Raw genomic sequence first — 6,138 nt, 5'->3', positions numbered from 1 at the left:
TGCTCCGGTTTCCTCCCACATGCCAAAGACTTGCAGGTTGATAGGTAAATTGGCCATTAGCAATTGCCCCTAGTATAGGTAGGTGGTAGGGAAATATAGGGACAGGTGGGGATGAGGTAGGAATATGGAATTAGTGTAGGATTAGTATAGATGGGTGGTTGATGGTCGGCATGGACTCGGTGGGCTGAAGGGCTAGTTTCAGTGCTATATGTCGAAACGAAACGACACTAAACTTAATAATTGACATATTATTTTGTTATTTCTGCCACTAATTTTCAGAAACAACAGCTTAAGCGTTTGTGTGATGTTCAGAGAAACTCGGTTATGCTCGTATAAATAACACAAACAGTTAACATGTAGGTCCAGCAATCAATTCGGAAGGCGAAATGGCAGATTAACCTTCATTACAAGGGGATTGGATTACAAGAATACAAAGCTTGCTACAATTGCACGGGGCTTTGGTGAGACCAGTTCTGGAATACTGTGTTCAGTTGTGGTCTCCATATTTGAGGAAGGATATAGTCTCATTAAAGGTAGTACTGAGAAGCTTCACTTGATTTTTTCCTGACATGAGAGCGTTGTTGCATGATGAGAGTCTGAGCAAAGTATATTCGTTGGACTGTAGTTGAATGAAAGGTGATCTTTGAAACATATAGTATTCTAAAGGGGCTTGGCAGGCAAGACACTGAGAGATTGTTTCCACAAGCTGGGGAATCTAAAGCACGGGGGCATAGCCACCGGAAAAGGGGCCAATCACTTAGGACTGTGACGAGGACAGAATGTCATCATTCAAAGGGCTGTGAATATTTGAAGTGTTCGAGCACCATCGTGGAATGTATTTATGGGAAGGAGCGATGGAGTTTAGGTCTCTCAGTGAATCGCGTGACATGGGGAGCATGCAGGAAAATGGAATAGAAGCCCAGATCAGCCATTAAATATTGAATTGCGAATCAAACTCTATGGGCCATATGACGTACTCCTGCTTCTATTTCTTATGTCACCATCTGTCCACCTTAATTTCTTTTATTTTCATCATTCGGGGCCTCACAGAACTTTTCTGGATTAAACTAAATATATTATTTAAATAAGCCGTGGAAATGAGTTTAAAATAGTCAGACCCGCTCATCACGGATTCTGCAGTAAAAACCAGAAAGAGAGTTCCGTGCATTCCGCAGTTACAGACCAAAGCCACAGGATGTCTCCATTTACTCAGTAGAAGTTTTGTGGAAATCATTGTGGATCGCTTTCCACTTGTGAACAATTGTGAACAATAGGGATTACACCTTACAGTTGCTTTTACTTTTAATGATAAAAAGAATGCTGCATCGCTACAAAATAGAAGAAACCATCAAGTAACTTGAAACTTTGGCAAGTAAAATGCAACTGAATAGCAAAGATGTTAAGTATGAGGCAGTTCATGGAACCCTTATTCCTTGAATATTGGTAGATGAGCAAAGATACCTAGACGTACAATGTCACAAACCACTAAAAGTAGCATGATAAGTTAATAAGACCATTAATATACAACCGAAACAGTGAAGCACAATTCTGGAGAAATGCACTTGGTAAGCAAAAAGGCATGTTCAATTTCTACAGAACCCTTGTCATGCCACATTTAGAATTGCATAGTCTTCCGGTCTCCATATTCCTTATTGAGCATAGAGGTGTAGGAGAAGGTCTCAAAATGATTGACAACAATGCCGATAAAACTGACAGGTTATTAGCCAGAAGCAACATTGAATGGACTGGATATTTTTTGAGTCTGGCAAAGGTGAGGCTAAGTGGTGACCTGATAAAGTTTCCTAAAGATATGAAGGAGTTTCAATAGACGCGAAAAAAAATTATTCGACTTGTCGAAAGATCCAAAACAGAGGACGTGAATGTAAGATAGTTATTACCACACTTAATAAAGAATTAAGCGAAATATCTCTACCTAATGGATGTTGAGAAAGTGGAACTTGCTACTTCTTGCATTAGTTGAGGCGAATATCATGGATGTATTTAAGGGGAAGCTGGATAAGTAATGAAGTAGGAAATAATAGAAAAAAGTGCTGATAGAGTTAGATGAAGTAGGGTGGGAAAGGTTTCCTGCAGAACATAAACACCAGCACATAAGAGTTGTTTGGATTGTCATGACTTTATGCATTGCACTCTACGTCTTTCTTTGCAATATGTTTCTTTATACTATGCAGTATTAAAAAATGATTATTCCTTTGAAAAAATGAAAGCATCACAGAAATAAAGTGTCGAGACCCAGCATCTGACACAATAGATAATGGTGTGGAGTGCAGCCTTGAGCGCCAGATAACAGAAGGAACATTTTGTAAGAGGAATGCTATTAACAGAATGGTCTGGTTCGGCAAGGTGAAAGAAAAGTCCGCTGCGTTTTGCAAGGAATGGGCGCCCCTCCCCTCCAGAATTTCCTTCTCGTGAACTGCACGTGGAATGACAAACATCCATCGAGTGATGTTAACGTCCACGCACACAGTCTCTCTGTGCAGCTTAGCTCCGAGACCCAGACAGAATGGAAATCATTGTAACTTTGAACAATGATGTGATATATACAATATTAATTCAGATGCCCATCATAAAACTAGCACCGATATCCTTCATATTGAGGTCAATGGAAGAGAAAATCCGTTGTGGGGTGCAAACATTTTGTTACCATTCATTTTATAATAACCACAAATGTATTCATAAGGATGTCGAGTGTTAGATCAAGGAGGTTATAATGAGTTTGTATTAAACATTATATTGTCCTCAGCTGGAGTATTGCATCCAGCTCTGGGTGCCACACTTAGGCAGCATGTGAAGGCATTGGAGAGATTGGAGAATGGTTCCAGGAATGAGGAACTGCAGTTAAGAAGATAGATTGAAGACGTTGAGAGTAATTTCCCTGCAGAACAGAAGGCTGAGAGGAGATCTGCTAGACGTATTAAAATCATGAGGGTTACGGACAAAATGGAGAGGAAAGAACTGTTCTCATTCATGGAAAATTCGAGAACGAAGGGCCACAGATTAATGTAACTTATATGAACAAAAAAATGAATACATCCCAGCATTGTGTGCTTAAGGTCTGGAATGCACTGCCTGTGAGTGTGGTGGAGGTAGGTTCACCTGAAGCATTCCAAAAGGAATTAGACTGTTATCTGACAAAAAGATTGCTATGCAGCGTTACGGGAAGAAGGCGGGTGAATGACACGAAGTGAATTACTCATTGGGAGTGCTGGCACAGACACGATGGACCGAATCACATCCTTCTGCACTGTAACAATTCTGCGATGATGTGATTCGCAGGGAAAATTCCCATCAAGATTCAAATTGGATGAATGAGGTCTCTTGCATTCTTCAGTCATTTGCTTCATTTCTCCAGCGGATGTACTGGTATCCCTCAGCGGATATAGGTGAGTGAAGGAAACATGGCGCAATTTGAGGGAAAGGGCCCACCACATCCGTTAGCTAATTGGTCAGAACAGAGAAAACGTGGGCATACCTTAGGATGAGACACTGACATTATAGAGACGTTCACCAAGCAACGATAGAGTCACATGTATTGTCCTTCTGCAAAATATGAACAGAAAAGCATGCCATATAATATCCCTTGAGATGTGCCATTCAGTCAGAGTACAGAATACAAGCCGGGCCAATTGCCATCCATCGCTCGGGAATCTGTAACCTTTGTTTATAAGGTCATGATGGCCTAATCTGTCTTCAGGCTGATATCCCCGGATTCAGATGATGAGCTAAGAGCAGAATATGATTGTTATCACTCTCTTTTTTTCAATTTCTGGACTTTTCCTTCATGATCCGCTCTTATGTCAGTGGAAGGTTTTCGTACACATTTGCTTCGTGGCCGCTCCATTCCTCAAGTTGATTGCATTCAGTATTCGCTTGTTTAACCGTCGAATATGTAACACAGAAGCCACTGGAGCCACATTTGCTCTGCTGAATTAAAGAATATGGTGGTAGAATTAGTCATTGGCGGGAGCAAGAAAATAGTAAGAGCGAATCAATGGGGATTGCATTTGCATGAAGGGTCAGGAGAGGTGTAGAACGGGCGGCCAATGTGTTAGCGCACGATTTACGCTGTGAGCGATAATGGGGAAGACGGTGGCGTACTGGTAATGTCATTGGACTAGTAATCTGGAGGTCCATGTTAATATTCTGGGCACGTGTTCAAATCCCACCACGGCAGCTGGTTGAATTTAAATACACTTGATTAATAAAGAATGTTGAATTGAATTTTTGAGTTAGTAATGTGCCACGAATGCTCACCAATTGTCATAAAGAAAATGTTTGATTCACTAATGTCCTTTAGGGAAGGAAATTTGCCATCCTTACCTGGACTGGCCTACATGCGACTCCAACCCCGCAGCAAAATGATTATCTATTAACTGCCCTCTGAAATGGCCCAAAATACCACTCAGCCATCAACGGCAATTAGGGATGCACATCAAATGATGGAACTGCCAGCGATGCCCACAGCCCATGTAACAAAAATTAAAGTATCACCTACAAATAGCTCGCTGAGGTTACAACATTTCATTGATAATTCATGTCTCAATTTATTTTCATATCTGTAAGCAAGGGTTGATGGTGATAAGTACTTGGGTGAATTAAACTACAATGGCCTTCATCATTCAGTCAGCAAATGGCAAATGGACTTTTAAGATAATAGATGGGAACACAACTACAATTCACATGTTGACCTCGTGGAGTGCAGCTAATATGCCAAGAGCAGCTTTGTAAACAGATTGATACCGATTTTATAACTTGCTGTCCAATCTCAAAACTGGCGTAGATCGGAACTGCCAGAGCTCAATTTTAATTCCAATCAATTCAAATTTAAATTTGGTGCTTTCTGATATGTGTCGTAGCTACACAACGCCCTTTCTAAGCCCACGAAGCAATCTATCTACCCTGATTAGAATAATGAACAAGATGCTTGGAAAGTGGGGGCATAAAGTCGACCGTGAATGTGCTGCTTGCTTTATATAACACCAGAACTTATTTACGATATGTGGAAATATTTCAATTGGTCCATTGTTGAAATTGTTGCCTGGCGTTCTATCAAGTGGCTGAAAATTAATTATTTGTCAGCATGTCTTTTGTTATTATCATCAGAACCTTCCTCTCTGCAGGTAACCTACCCATTTCTCTCCTGAGATACCAGCAGTGTCATCTGGAAATAAAACATAAACATTTATCAGATGGCAATCTGGGCATGCTACCGAGGAGACTTATCTGAATCAAGACTAATAAGGGGCAATTTCATTCAAACCAATTTTCGCTGGAAACTGACACAAGAAATCCCATATACCTCTAGGATTCCCCTTGCATTGTCTTATTCATGTTAAAAGCGTTATATAAGTGCAATTTGTGTTTTATTTTCAACGTCCTTCTGTTTTCACATTCAGATCATTTTGAACTGTTATTGCAGGGTAGAAAACGGCGGGCTTGAGTCGGATTACTGTATATTACTGCAGAGATTATTTCAACCAGGTGTTCTTGAAGTGAAGCACAATCAGCAAACACATTTCAAGCCTAGTTGTTCAATTCAGTTTTTAAAATTGTAATTATGATCTGCGTTAGCGTTAGCTACGAGACACTGATGTAATTTACCATTGCCGCTTGACTTCTTGATCGTGACCTCTGAGTAAACCAAATCGGAAGCAGTGTTGTTATCAGCTAAATAGAAATTAAAAAAAGAATATAACATTGAGGAATCTGTATTAAGATAGGTTAATGCATATATTGTAGATGGATTGGTAGACAGCCAAATGGACAGGTATAGATGCAAACATAGATATATTGTACATTCCCTTCATTAACAGCTAATTTGGAGGATTGACTGCCGCATCTATTCGAAGGATGCAGCCCACCAGTTTAGTTTAGTTTAGTTTAGTTTAGAGATACAACACTGAAACAGGCCCTTCAGCCCACCGAGTCTGTGCCGACCATCAACCACCCATTTATACTAATCCTACACTAATTCCATATTCCTACCACATCCCCACCTGTCCCTATATTTCCCTACCACCTACCTATACTAGGGGCAATTTATAATGGCCAATTAACCTATCAACCTGCAAGTCTTTTGGCATGTAGGAGGAAACCGGAGCACCCGGAGAAAACCCA

The sequence above is a fragment of the Heterodontus francisci genome, chromosome 45 (genome assembly GCF_036365525.1).
Source record: "Heterodontus francisci isolate sHetFra1 chromosome 45, sHetFra1.hap1, whole genome shotgun sequence".
Lineage (NCBI taxonomy): Eukaryota > Metazoa > Chordata > Chondrichthyes > Heterodontiformes > Heterodontidae > Heterodontus > Heterodontus francisci.
Note: the sequence above shows the minus strand (reverse complement) of the source record.